Consider the following 15,599-nt stretch of genomic DNA (forward strand, 5'->3'; position numbering starts at 1 on the left):
TGTTTTCTTTGCCCTCAAATTTCCCTTTTCTGCTGCTCTGTCCAGCCCCTGGTGGCCTCAAGTAGCCAGGTCCTGGGATTCAATCTCTGAGGTCTCTGCCCCCACAGCTAGGACCTTAGGCCCTGAGAACACTCTCGTAATTGGTTCCCTGTTGAGTGCCCCTTACCCACAAGCCTTTCTAACTGACCAGACGGCATCCACTTGCTTGAGTCACGTGTTTTTGTTTGCTAAGGCCTCCCTAAGTTACCCTGTCCAAATTCTCTGGTCATGAGGAATGTCAAGCCCTAAAGCTGTTAAAAGAAGAAAAGGTGACTTGCGAGAGGCCAAGAAGGAGGTATTTCTGGAGGGCAGGGTGTTCGTTAGGTACTTTTCAAGTAATGTACAAAGGCAAGTTCGTTATTTGGTGAAGCTGGTTCAGGGAATGGGGAGTGAAAGGTTATACTCCTACCCTCACAGTGCCCCTCAGAACCCAAGTCCACCCTACTGCTTTGTTGAGAGCCAGAAGTCTCTGGAGAGACTTTGTGACAGGGAACATTTTGTTTTCTCCATGGAGGCTTCCTGGCTCACACTTCTCCAGACCCCGAAGATACTCCCAGGCTCAGGATGACGTCACTGGAGTGTTTTCAGATAGAGAATTTAAGACTTTCTCTGACTTCATGTGCTTTGTGTTTACAGCTGAACTCAAACTTTACAAGACTTAGGTTCATTTACCTTTAGTCAAAAATTCCCTTTCTTGGCTCCATTTCTAAATACACATGGGCCTCTAAGTCTTCTTGGCCATCAGGTACCTGTTGATCGAAGGCGCCGCATACTTAGGTGGAACTAATGTGGCTGACATGTCCTTTGAAGTTCAAGTAGGGTTGGAAATGAGTGCGGCATTGCTCACATGATGTCAACTCGCATGTTTGAAATATAGTGTGTGATATTTGACAGACTCAAGCACATGGAAAGACAGTCATTCTCCTTATAGAACCAAAGACTCCACTCAAGAATAGGGGAGTGACTTCCCATCAGGGTCTGCTTCTTTGATGAAGAATGCTATTTCTGGGGCGCCTGGGTGGCTCAGTCTGTTGAGCATCTGACTCTTGATTTTGGCTCAGGTCATGATCTCAGGGTCCTGGGATTGAACCCTGTGTGGGTTCCATGCTCAGTAGGGGGTCTGCTTGAGGATTCTCTCCCTCTCCCTCAGCCCTCTCTCCCCCAGCTCATGCTCTCTCTCTCAAATAAATAAATACATCTTTAAAAAAAAAAGAATGCTGGGGCGCCTGGGTGGCACAGCGGTTAAGCGTCTGCCTTTGGCTCAGGGCGTGATCCCGGCGATCTGGGATCGAGCCCCACATCAGGCTCCTCCGCTGGGAGCCTGCTTCTTCCTCTCCCACTCCCCCTGCTTGTGTTCCCTCTCTCGCTGGCTGTCTCTATCTCTGTCGAATAAATAAATAAAATCTTTAAAAAAAATAAATAAAAAAATAAAAAAAAGAATGCTATTTCTAACCCTTAGGCAAGGAGTGGGATATTTGAATAGTTTCAGAATTTTAGTAGGCAGGCCTACCGTCCACCCTTGCCTTTACTGTGACAGGCAGTACCCACTGAAGTCCTAAGCTTTTTTCTTACACCTGCATGGCTGATAAAAGCAATTTGCCATATGTACGCAATGTACTTCTTCCTGAAGTGTATTCCAGATGGTTCACGGTTGGCCATTTTCATGGCCAAAACAGAGAAGGCAAATCCCCTGTAAGTAAGCCCCACTTCTCCTATCTTCACTCATAGCAGGCCTTAGAGCAGTCTTTTCCATCGAGTTGGGTTGAGACCACAGAATCCTCAATTCAGCACCCCCAGCAATCTAGACCAGTTGCCTGGAGTTGATATACAAAATAATAATATCAACTAACATTTTACTGAGGACTTACGGGTCACACATTGGCTCAGTGTAGTACATGCATTATTTTTCTAATTTACACATTACTCTTTTTATGATACTATTATTTTATAGATAAGAAAACCAAGGCCAAGGGAAGTTATCTTTCCCAAGGTCAAACTGGCAGAACCTGGGCTGAAATTCTGGTCTGACTTCAGAGACTGACCCCTCAATCATTACATTATGCCAATTCATTCATTCACTCAATAAGTATTTAATCAGCACCAATGAGATGTTAGCACTGTTCTAGGCACTGGGGGTACAGCCGTCACAAGAGCTTTACCCAGTAGAATAGGACACTATTTGGGCCTCCTGGAGGAAGAAGCCCTCTGTGGATCAATGACCCAACAGTGGGTGATATATCCATTTACTAGCAGAATGAGGGATCTCCAAAATGTGAGAGCTCCAAATTTGAGCACAGGGAGTGCATGAAAAAAACACAAGCCACAAGGCAAAGGAGCAGTGGTGGAGTTTGAGCTCAGCTCTGGTCCCATCAGGGCTCTGTGTGCTTAATATAGGCAGTAGCTCATGCTTGAGGTGGAGAACAGGCCCATTCATCTCTATAACTCTCTAAAGGTCAACCACCCAGGGTGCCTCTAACCATAGGCCAACCTTAAGCTTCTCAAACACCCCATGTCTACTTCTCTCTTTTGCCATTAGCAGCTGGATGTGTGAAGCTCACAGCTCCCTGCAAGGAACCCTGGGGCAGGTCACAGATGGGGCTGAGCTCACCCTTCCTATAGATACGTTTCTCCCTTGTGAAGGGCAAGGAGATAGATCAAAGGACACCTGGGCCCATTTGCTTGATAGGGAGACCCGGGGGAGCTGGAAAGGAAGAGGGAGGAGGGGACTGGAGCAGTCTAGAGCCGTGCCGTGATTTATTGGCTTGTTTTGCTCCTGTACTTCTGTTTACCCAGCTGGGCCTGCTGCTGCCCAGGGTACCGGCATGTACAGAGCCACTCTGGCCAGCCTTTGGGGTAGTGTCAGAGAGAGCTGTAGACTTGGCCAGCTCCTGGCAAAATTGAGGCAATTGAGTTCGTGTTTTCTGTTTGCAAGTTCCTAGCCCCACTAGGCTTTTTCTCACTTCCATGGGGTCACCCCTCCACACACACCCCAGTCTCAGCCACAAAGCCCCTCAACCCTTCTTTTCCTTGGTAGAAAGTGGTGTCACTAGGGCTTCTAAGGCACACTTACACGAACAGGTAAACATCTGCCAACAGCCTCAAGCCTAATTCTTCTAGCATTTTCAAATGCTGGGACCTCTTTAATTAATCCATTCAAGAGCAGATGGCCTCTGGAGAGGAAATGAAACAAATAACTTATGGAAGAGTAGCAGATCCAAGAACATGAACCAAGTCCTTAGTCTAGGCCAGGCTTCTTTCAGCTAATTGATGAACAAAGTTAAAACAAATTCCAGCATCTCAATAATGCTTGCTGCCTGGTTTAAACAGCAATAGAGAAGTCTTGACAGCCCCCAGAGTAGAATGATTTCAGAACTCTGTGCGTGTGCGCACACACGCACGCTCATGCATGTGTGTGTGCAAGAGAGGGGTGACCAGGATTTCAGGATCCAAAGGGCCCTTCCAGGCACATGTGGTCAGCAGTCTGCCAGTGCGTAGAGTCAGCTCTACTTTTCTCACAAACCAACCCAATATGAAACCAAACAGAAGGAACTGGTAGCAAGGGGCCTCTGGGCCTTGTGTAGGCACTAGGAGTGGTACTTCCGAGTAGGGGCTTCACGGTCAGACAAACCTGACTGGGAGTTTCAAATTCAAGCTCTGCTACTTATTAACTGGCCTAGGCAAGTCATTTAGCTTTTCTACATCTCAGTAGAAGACTCTGTTATACGGGAGTAACACTCACCTCACTGCATTGTTGTGAAGATTAAACACAATAGAGTGTGCCAACCACTGAGCAGCTGGTATGCATGCTAATAATACCTGGGGCTGTGGGGGTCCAAGATGAGGATTCTGGAGAGCAGAGGATGGGGCACTGGAGAGCTTCAGCATTTTGGGTATTCATGCCTAATGTTTCCACAGTTCAAAGGAAAGTTTGGAAGGTGAAAGCAACCCAAGTCTTGATCAACGGATGAATGTAAGGAAAAGGTGGTACGTCCATACAGTGGAGTATTATTCAGCCTTAAAAAAGGGAGGAAATTCTGACACCTGCTGCACTCGATAGGTGAAACTTGAAGACATTAGGCTAAATGAAATCAGCCTGTCACAGAAAAATACCACAGGATTCCACTTGTGTGGGGGGACCTAGAGTAGTCACATTCCTAGTGACAGAAAGTAGAATGGTGGTTGCCAAGGGCTTGAGGTAGGGGCAAAAGGAGAGTTGTTTAATATGTACAGTTTCAGTCTGGGAAGACGAAAAGAGTTCTGGAGAAAGATGGCGCACAACAGTGTGAAAGTGCTTAATGCCACTGAACTGGACACTTAAAAATGGTTAACTTGTCAATTTTATGGCCTTTCTGGTGGTGACGAGTGCCCCACAAGAATATGCCCCTCACAAAGGACCTCCTTCACCCATCCCTGGAAGAGGAGAAGAGGAAGCACAAGAAGAAGCGTCTGGTGCAGAGCCCCAACTCCCACTTCACGGATGTGACGTGCCCGGGATACTACAGAATCACTACTGTCTTTAGCCACGCACAAACTGTAGTTTTGTGCGTTGGCTGCTCCACTGTCCTCTGCAGCCTACAGGAGGACAAGCAAGGCTTACAGAAGGATGTTCCTTCAGACAGAAGCAGCACTAAAAGCACCCAAAATGAAGTTGAGTGGAAAACTATCCCAATGAACACATTTTGGATTTTAAAAAAATGTCAGGGCGCCTGGGTGGCTCAGTTGGTTAAGCATCCGACTCTTGATTTCAGCTCACGTCACAATCTCGGAGTCCTGAGATCGAGCCCCGCATCGAGCCCCCCATTGGACTCCATTCTCTGCAGGGAGTCTGCTTGTCCCTCTTCTCTCCCTTACTCTCAGCTCTCTGTCTTCCTCCTTCTCTCTCTCTATCTCCCTCTCTCTCAAATAAATAAATAAATAAAATCTTTTTTAAAAAATACCAATTTTATGTTCTGTGTGTGTTGCTGCAATTAAAAAGCAAAAGGTGGAGAATTATTGGGATTCAGGGCATACTATATGTGAGGAATGAGAGAAAAAAAGAAAATCTCTGGCAAAGGGCTGAACACCCCAGGGAAAGCCTTGCTGGGATTCTACTATATTCTACCCTACTATGAGAGGGCAACCGATTTCCATAAAGGGACAGAGAGAGACAGACAGACAGAAACAGAGAAGCAAGGAAGGAGGGGGGCCTCAGGCTGTCAGTGTCAAACAAAAGCTACAAAGGAACGGAGCTTTCTGAGCTCTGAAAATGCAGAAAGGTAAAAATGGAAGATTCACAAATATGATGGGCTCAGGTCCCCACCACTTCCCAGGCAGAGTGGCTGGGACCAGCTTCTCCTCTCTCCCCAGTCTCACTCCCTCTAGGTTCCACAGGGCCTGTGGAGGCTGCCTTCTCCTTTGGTTCAGCTGCCCGATTTCCCTGAAGAGGAGGTAGCAGAGGGGGGCTGCCAGCTGTCCCATCCCTAGGCGCCTATTTCCTCACGAGGCCACACTGCCCCTGCACACGTGGCCCCTGGCCGTGTGGACACACCTGAGTCCAGGAACGACCCACGCTGCAGGGAATCCAGCCCAGGCACGGAGGTAATTAGGCACGTCTTCTCTGCTCCTGAAGTAATGTTTGTCTTTCAAATTCTGCCAACCAAAATGGCTCGGGCTGTGATTTACCATCACAACGTTATGTCATACTTCCTTACTGCTTTTATGACCAAGAAAGACTCCAGGCACAGTAGCCATATTATGTCCTAGCAAACTCCTGCCTAAATTAAGTCACTATTTCTGGTCCCTGTCGCTGGTCAAAAATGACATCCAAGGATAATTGCTCTTTTAGGGGCACATTTTAAGGCAAATGCAAAAAATAATGAATGTACCTATTTTCTGACTGAAATTCACATCCGTCTTTTTACCCTCTCCTGGCAAACATGTTTTATGTTTATTTAAACGGTCCTTAATAAAAATGTACAGCTGCAAAGCATCTTACTACTCAATGCTTTCTGGTTAAGAAAATTGCCCATAATCACAGTTAACTTTCCTATTCGTAACAGAATATTATTTTCATCAGAGCGTGGCTGTGGCCCAATGTGCGAACGTTATAAACGCAGTGGGAGGCTTATCTGAGGTCGCAAGCACTTCATTCGTTCATTCCTTTGGTCAATCAACAAACTTGTTTTGTGGACTTATTAGGTGGGGTATTAGACCTTTTGGAGCAGAGGGAAAAGCATGTGCAGAGGCGTGAGAGAGTGTGGCAGGTCACTGATAGGACAAGAGGAGCCATTGTTAGCCACAGCTGATGTGTTGTGATTGGCCGTAAAGTGTTAATGTAATAATTTGTTACTAATAGGCGTGAACATACCAACATTGCCAAATGATTTACTGTAGTTATAAGTTGGAATGGATTCAAGGTTATCCTTCTAATAACAGCATCACTCATGCCTGCTTGCATTTCAGTATGTTTTAATGAGAATTAGAGAAAAGGGCCCAATTAAGAGCTGGCATGCCAAGAATTGTGTAGTCCCCAAGTACACCCGTGGGAGTATGTCGCACACGTGAACATCATCTGTCAGTTGTATCGCAGTTGAGAATTGGAGCAGCCCACAAGATGTGTGTTATCTGGGAGAGTGGAGAGAGATGAACTTGGGGAGATGGGATGGGTAGGTGCAGCTTTTCAGAGCTGTAGTACACACATTTTCATTTAGATTGCCCCCAAATTTTACATAGCAAATTGTCATTGATATCACAGAGCTACTGCTCATCTGTGACTTTCCAGTATTTTCCCCGATACGGAGATAGGATCTTAAAGTACTGACTATCAACCCATTCTCACAAATTTAGCTTGTCTTGGAGAACCCATAATTATACTTCTTGCAATCAACTACTTCTAACACCGGCTGCATTGCATGTTGAGCTCCTTAGAAATGAGAATTGATCCAACAGGCAGTTTCCAGGGTAGGTTTCATGGAGTGATTGTATTGGGGACCTCATATGTCTTGGAAAACAGATGGAAATTGTCAGTAATGAGTCAAACTAGAAAAAGGAACTTACTAATAATGAACTTGATACACTCTCTTTCTTAAGCACATGGAGGGCTGTTGGGGTACAGAGAAAGGATGCCTATGTTTTCTTACCTTTCCAATATAAAATGGATTTCTGGACTTGACCAGAAAATATTAAGAATGATACCTCATGTGATGTGCCAATAGAATAACTGATTGGCTTGGTGTTCTGATTGGAAGGGTACTCAAAGTGTTTCCCTGCCCCTGAAAACCCCCTCCCACTGGTGCTTGATTTTCTAATATTAGAAATTGTGGTGGAATCATTCGTTCTAAAATTATGCTTTAGGGGTGCCTGGGTGGCTCAGGTGGTTAAGCGTCTGGCTTTGGCTCAGGTCATGATCCCAGAGCCCCAGGATTGAGCCCCACATCGGGTTCTCCACTCAGTGAGGAGTCTGCTTCTCCCTCTGACCCTCCCCATTCTCATGTTCTCTCTCTCTCTGACTCTCTCTCTCTCTCTCAAATAAATAAATACAATCTTTAAAAAAATTATGCTTTGTTCTTTGAACTACTTTTCTATTTTCTATTTCAATGCTTTGGGAAAGGAGGGTAGTTCTTTTAAAAATAAGAAGCACATTCAGGAATGAACTGGAAGGATTGTTGTTAAGAAAACCAGTTGTGTGTAGATGCGACCTCAGTAATTAATCAGTGCGCATCTAGCCGCCAAATATCTGATGGGAGGGAGGAGGCCCTCTCCTTCGGGAGGGGGAAAATGACTCCCTTCTGATTGAAAAAGCACCATCCCAGACCTTCTTGCCGCTGACATGCAGATGCACATCTGGCTGTAATCTCTCACTCCCTGCTAGCTTTTGCCAAGCTGTGCGGAACAGAAATCCAGTTTCTCCCCCATGTAAAGAGACAGAGAGAAATTGAATAGTTAGATAGTTAAAATTCTGAGCACTGGCTAGGAGAAGGAACATGCCCAAAGCAATAAAAAGACTCTCACTTAAAAGCCGTGGCTGCAGAAAGATTCGAGCCGTTTAAACAACTGGCAGAGTTGATTGGGGTGAAGGGAGTAGGAGTCTCCGAGCTCTGGACAAGACCTGATACTCTGCAGACAAACCAAGAAGTGTTTAAATTGTGTTAAGTCTACTTCAGATGATGAGCAGGATAGAATCAATGCTTGATAAAATTTGAGGGGTTTTATTTGCACAGAGGTGTCCATGTTTCTATAAACCTGGCTCTACATTTTATTCCATGTGGAGTTGTTTTAAATGCAGTTTTATTTATAAAGAATGAAAGCATCACTGAAGGGGAAAATGTTCTGTTCTCTCTGAACTGTCCAACCTAACGGGAGCCTATCTTTCAGTCAAAAGGGTGGCAACTTACTCAAATTGCGAGACTAGCACATGGGAGGAAGATAACTCCCTTTGAAGTTGTGTCCCACAGTTCATAAGTGACAGCAAATCCCACAGTGCCTCAAGCTTCTTTAAAAATGAAAGTGTTCCTGGGAAGGTTAACATTTAAAGTTACTACTACTGTAATACGATGGTTCTCTAAACGGAGTATTTATTGGAAGCATCTCACACCACATCTTTCACTTATTCCGAGAGCTTTCAAAATACAGGAAAGTTCAGAGAAGAATATAGCAAGCACTTGTGTTCTTCCCATGCAGAGTGGAAATACACCACCATATTTATTTTGTCTTCCATTTTTTAAAGATTTTTTTTAAAATTTATTTGAGAGAGAGAAACAAGACAGAGAAAATCTTCAGGCAGACTCCCCACTGAGCAAGGAGCCCAATGGCGGGCTCGATCCCATCGACCCTGAGATCACACCCTGAGCCAAAACCAAGAGTTGGACGCTTAACCGACTGAGCCACCCGGATACCCCGACTTCCTTTTTTTTTTTTAAGATAAAAAGAGTAAAATACTTAAGGAAAAGTTGAAGTTCCCTTTATTTCCCACTTCCCGTCAACCCATTCTCAGCATTATTTCCTGAGATCGGTCCGTGCAGGTACATTTTGATCTAGGCTGTCTCACTGCTGAGCAGCAAACCTAATAGTACAACCATTGACACATTTAATTTACTCATTACCCAGTTGATGGATATTTAGGTTGTTCCCAGTTTTTACTAATAGTCTTACCAGTGGTCTATGTGTTCCCATGACACCCTACCACCGGCAACTTTTAAGTTTCAATTTTTGTCCATCTGGCAAGTATTTCCCTGAATACTAGTGATGTTGAACATCTTTTCATATATTTGTAGATCATTCCAGTTCCTTCTGTTCGTTGCCTGTTGGTATTCTTTGCCCATTTTTCTTTTGGGTTGGTTGCCTTTTCAAAATGTATTTATTATATATCTTTTGGATGCTGTTTCTTTTTCAATTTTGTGTGTGGTAAATGTCTTCTCCCGCTGTATGACTTGTCTCTCACTTTATAGTGTCATTTTTTTTCTATAGACATTTTAATATTTAATGCAGTCACGTTTATCCGTCTTTTCTATTAAAATTTGTGAGTTTGGATGCGTGTGTGATTAAGAAATTCTGGGGCTCCTGGGTGGCACAGCGGTTAAGCGTCTGCCTTCCGCTCAGAGCGTGATCCCAGCGTTATGGGATCGAGCCCCGCATCAGGCTCCTCCACTGGGAAGCCTGCTTCTTCCTCTCCCACTCCCCCTGCTTGTGTTCCCTCTCTCGCTGGCTGTCTCTATCTCTGTCGAATAAAAATAAAAAATAAAAAAAAAAGAAATTCTTCCTTACTCCAAGATCATAAACGTATTCTACATTTGCATCAAAATGTTATAAAATTTTGCTTTTAACGTTTAGAGCTTTGGGGTACCTGGCTTCTTCCAACTGAGAAGAACGTATGACTCCTGATCTCAGGGTCATGAGCTCGAGCCGCACGTTGGTGTAGAGATTACTTAAATGAATAAACTTAAAAAAAATAACATTTAGATCTTTAATTCATTTTGAATTAATTCTTAGGTAGGATTTGAAGATGTTATCTAATTTTATCTTTTCTCACATGGATAATTTTAATAGTATTTATTGAATAGTCTATATCATATCTTCCATGATTTATATATTTTTTAAAATATTTTATTTATTTGAGAGAGAGAGAGCACACACAAGCAGGGGAGGGTACAGAGGGAGAAGGAGAAACAGACTCCCCACTGAGCAGGGAGCTTGATGATGGGCTTGATCCCAGGACCCTGAGATCATGACCTGAGCTGAAGGCAGACACTTACCCAACTGAGCCACCCAGGTGCCCCTCTTCCATGATTTATTTATTTATTTATTTTTAAAGATTGTATTTATTTGACAGAGAGGGAGAGCACAAGCAGGGGGAGTGGCAGGCAGAGGGAGAAGCAGGCGCCCTGCTGAGCAAGGAGCACGATGTGAGGCTCAATCCCAGGACCCTGGGATCATAACCTGAGCCGAACGCAGATGCTTAACTGACTGAGCCACCCAGGCGCCCCTCTTCCATGAGGTATAATCAATGAATGTCATATACCTACTTCCCACAGATTTATAGGAGTTATTTTTAGGCTCTTTTTTCTGTTCCACTGATCTATTTATCCATTTGCCAATACCACACTGTCTTAATTGCTATATTGTGATAATTCTTGATAATCTGCTTTCCATTGCTCTTCTTCAAAATTGTTTCATCTATTCTTGGTGCCTTACTCTTCAGCATAAACTTTATGATCATCTTGTTAAGATCCATTAAAAATCCTGGTGCAATTTTGATTGAACCTGAATTAAATTTACAGAACAATTTGAAGACAATTGACATCTTGATGTTGAGTCTTCTCCTACATGATCACTGGATATCTCTGCATTTTGAGGTTACCTTTTTCAAAAGTTTTTATTTCAATGTAGTTATGGATTCACAGGAAGATGGAAATGTAGTACAGAGACATCCCTGTACTGTTCACCCGTTTTCTCACAGTGGTTACATTTTGGGGTTTTTTTACACAGCTTTATTGAGCAACAAGTGATATACTGAAAGCTGGACATATTTAATGTTTACACTTTGATGAGTCTGAAGATATGCATGTACTTGTGACTATCACCACAATCAGGTGATAAGCATATCTGTCACCTCTCAAAGTTTCCTTCTGCCCCTTTTTGTGTTTGTTGTTTTATGGTAAGAAACTTCACATGAGATCTACCCCTTAACAAATGTTTAGGTGTAAAATGCTGAATTGTTGACTATAGACACAATGTTGTACTGCAGATTTCTAGAACTTATTTGTCTTGCCTAACTGAAACTTTATATCAGCAATTACATCTTATATAAATAGAGTACAGCGTCAAAACCAGGAATTTGGCAGTGACGCAATGTTTGTGTATAGTTCTAAGCCATTTTATCATCTGTAGATTTGTATAGCCACCATTGCAATCAAGTAACAGAACTAGTCTATCGCCACAAAGATATCCCTCATGCTACCCCTTTATAGTTACACCCACCCCGTGTCTAACCCGCAGAAACCACTAATCTGTTCATCTCTACAATTTTGTCATTTTAAGAATGTTATAGACATGGAATTATACAGGGGCACCTGGGTAGCCCAGTCGGTGAAGCATCTGCCTTCGGCTCAGGTCATGACCCCAGGGTCCTAGGATAGAGCCCCACGTCAGGCTCCCCGCTGAGTGGGGAGCCTGCTTGTCCCTCTCCCTCTGCCAGACCCCCTGCTTGTGCTCTCTCTCTCTGTCAAATAAATAAAATCTTAAAAAAAATAAATGGAATCATACAGTATGTGACCTTTTAAGAGTGTCTTCTTTTTATTCATGATAATTCCCTGGATATTCATCCAAGTTGTTATGTATATCAATAGTTTTCTCCTTTTTATGGCTGAACATGAGTCCATGGTATGAACGTAGCACAGTTTTTTGAACCATTCACCTGTTGAATGACATTTTGGACATCTCCATTTTTGGTGTTTTCTGTTTGTTCTATCTTTTGTTTCTCTGTTTTTATCTTTCTAAATCTTCCTGTGGGATTCTTGAGCTTTTTATAGAATTTCGTTTTGATTTACCTACAGGTTTCCAAGAGTGTCTCTTTGCGTAGGTATATATATAACTCCTCACAGCTAACTGGTGTCATCATTATATGTAGGAGAGTAAAGTGTGAAAACTTTGCTTTCCTTTATGTCCCTTTACTTCCTCCCCAGTTTATAATATAATCGTCTTAAATATTTCCTCTACAGGTGCACCTGGGTGGCTCAGTTGGTTAAGAGTCTGACTTCAGCTCAGGTCATGATCTCAGGGTCCTGGGATTGAGCCCCACATCGGGCTGTGTGCTCAGTGGGGAGTGTGCTTCTCCCTCTCCCTCTGACCGTCCCTGTGCTCATTCTCTCTCTCTCTCATATAAATAAATCTTTAAAAAATATTTCCTCTACATACATTGATAAACATATTAGACAATGTTTTATTTGTTGATTCAACCAGCAAACATAATTTAGAAAACTCAAGAGAAGAAGGAAAACCTATTGTATTTACCCTTATTTTTTGCTCTTTGTTCCTCCTTACTTCCTGATGTTCTAAGATCCCCGTTTTTTTAATCCTTTCTTTCTTCTTGGAGAACTTCCTTTAGCCATTCTTTAAGTGTTGGTGTACTAGTGACAAATTATTTTAATTTTCCTTCATCTGAGAATGTCTTGATTTCCCCTTCATTGCTGAAGGATACTGTTGCTGGATGGAGAAGTCTGTGCTGACAGTTCTTTTTTTTGTGTGTGTGTGGATTTCTTTCTCTTTTTTTGTGGATTTCTTTATTTTTTAATTTTTTTAATTTAATTTAATTTAATTTAATTTTTTTGATGTAAAGTTCGATGATTCATTAGTTGTGTATAACACCCAGTGCACCATGCAATACGTGCCCTCCTTACTACCCATCACCGGTCTATCCCATTCCCCCACCCCCCTCCCCTCTGAGGCCCTCAGTTTGTTTCTCATAGTCCATAGTCTCTCATGCTTCATTCCCCCTTCTGATTACCCCCCCTTTCTTTATCCCTTTCTTCCCCTACCGATCTTCCTAGTTCTTATGTTCCATAGATGAGAGAACCATATGATAATTGTCTTTCTCTGTTTGACTTATTTCACTTAGCATTATCTCCTCCAGTGCTGTCCATGTTGCAGCAAATGTTGAGAAATCGTTCTTTTTGACGGTTCTTTTCTTTCAACACTTGAAAAATATGATGCCACTTCCCTGTGACCTCCACAGGTTCTGATGAGAAACCTACTGTCATTGGAATTGTTTTTCCTTGGTAAGTAAAGGTATAATTTCTCTCTGGGTCTTTCAAGATTTTTTCTTTGTTTTTAGTTTTTAGAAGTTCGGCTATGTATCTCAGCCTGGATTTCTTTGGGTTTATCCCTTTGGGATCCACTAAGCTTCTTGAATCTGTAAGTTTATGTCTTTTGCCAAATTTGAGAAATTTTCAGCCAGTATTCCTTTGACTACATTTCCAGCCCTGTTTTCTTTCTCCTCTCCTTCTGGGATTCTGATGCCACAAATATATCTTTTGATATGATCCCATAGGGTCCTAAGGCTCTGTTCATATTTTTTGGTCTACTTTCCCTCTGTTGTTCATCCTGAGTAATTTCTATTTTTTTTATCTTCAAGTTTACTACTTCTTTTTTCTGTCTTTTCCATTCTGCTATTGAGCTCTTCCATAATTTTTTTATTTTGGTTATTTTGCTTTCTCAGGTCTGAAATTTCCATTTGATTCTTCTTCATATCTTCTTTTTCTTTGCTAAGAGTGTTTTACCCTTTGTCTTTATATTTGTAAATACTGCCTCAAATGTTTTTATGATGGCTGCTTTAAAATCTTTGTCAGGTAATTCTAATACCTGTGTCATATCAGTCTTGGCATCTGTTGATTATTTTTTTTTAAAGATTGTATTTATTTATGTGACAGAGAGACAGCCAGCGAGAGAGGGAACACAGCAGGGGAGTGGGAGAGGAAGAAGCAGGCTCCCAGCGGAGGAGCCAGATGTGGGACTCGATCCCAGAACGCTGGGATCACGCCCTGAGCCAAAGGCAGACGCTTAATGACTGCGCTACCCAGGCGCCCCTGATTATTTTTTCTCATTCATGTTGAAATTTTCCTGGTTCTTGACAATGATTTTGATATTTCGATATTTTGGGTGTATATTATCGTGGGTATATATTGTTGAAATCTTTGGTTTTAGCAGAACTTCTCTGGCAATGCTCCAGTGGAGGAAGAAGTGGTATAGCCTCATTACTCCCAGCTGGAGGTGGAAGTATAGGCTCCCCATATAGTTGCCACTTTCACCATGTGAGGAGGGACCTCATTACAGTCCTGGCTTCCCACTCAACCCTCTCTGACAACACCCCACGTGAGTGGTTGACGTACATCTTTATAGTCTGGGGAGGGTGAAGTCCAGGCTCTCCACTCTGCCTTTGCTGGCATAAGTCAGAGTGGAATCACGTTTTTTTCCCCTGTGTGTATTTACCTGGAGTAGAGAACAGTTATTGTTAAAAGTTTTCTGTCCTTAAAAAAAAAAAAAAAGCTTTCTGTCCTACTGTATTGCTCCTTTCCTGGTACTTTGGCTAGAGAGAGCAGGCTTTTGCTGGGGCTTTTTTTGGTCTGTCCTTGTTGGTGTTTTGGGGTTGCCAGTTTCTCCAGCACCCAGTCTGGGATAGATGAGGCCAAAAGAAAACAGAAGGAACTTACTGACATGTCTTTTCAGTTCCCAAGGTCCTTAGCCAGTCTGTCTGAGTCTTCTCTCCACCTATCAGAGTCTTCTGATGTTTGTTCTCTACATACCACGAAGTTTTTACCTATGCTTAGTGGGACAAATAAGGAAAAGTACTTCTACATCATCTTGTCTTGCAAACGGAAGTACAAGGTCATCTTTTATGACTTCCAAAATTTTTCATAAAGGTCTTACACAAATTTTGTGTATATGTATTTCTAGATCCTTGCTAAGAATCTATATTTTGATTAGTATCATTCCTTTTTAAAAAATTACATATCCTGATTGGTTGTTTCTGGTATATTGAATTGATGCTGATTTATCCTATTACTATATACAGCACCCTTGTTGAATTCTCTCAGTTTTAATGGCTTTTGTACATCCTATTGTATTTTATATGTCAGCAACTATATCATCTGCAAGTATGATCGTTTTCTCTTTCTTTCCAATCCTTATATATCTTATTTCTTTTTCCTATACTATTATGTTTTCTGGGTCTTCAATTACAATGTCAAATGCAAGCAGTAATGACAGGCATCCTCGTCTTCTTTGCTCTGAGTTTTCAAGTAAATACTTGTATTCTTTTATCATTAAGAATGATTATTTTTTTAAAGATTTATTTATTTTTGAGAGAGATGGCGGTGGGGGGACACAGGGGGGAGAGGCAAAAGGAGAGACAGAGAGAGAGAATCCTGAGTAGACTCCCTGCTGAGCGTGGAGCCCAACACAGGGCTGGATCTCACGGCCCTGAGATCATGGCCTAAGCTGAAATCAAGAGTTGGATGCTCAACAGACTGAGCCACCCAGATGCCCCATTAAGTATGATTACTGTAGATCTTTGGCTACTATGTAAAGAA

At 42.6% G+C, this 15,599-nt stretch overlaps 1 pseudogene; it reads left to right on the forward strand.

Moving 5' to 3' along the window:
- The first annotated feature begins 4,416 nt into the window (after positions 1–4,416).
- Positions 4,417–4,670, forward strand: LOC123787080 (small ribosomal subunit protein eS27-like pseudogene; annotated as a pseudogene).
- Positions 4,671–15,599: the final 10,929 nt, after the last annotated feature.

Source organism: Ursus americanus, chromosome X (assembly GCF_024610735.1).
Source record: "Ursus americanus isolate L20-20 chromosome X, mUrsAme1.1.p, whole genome shotgun sequence".
Taxonomy (NCBI): domain Eukaryota; kingdom Metazoa; phylum Chordata; class Mammalia; order Carnivora; family Ursidae; genus Ursus; species Ursus americanus.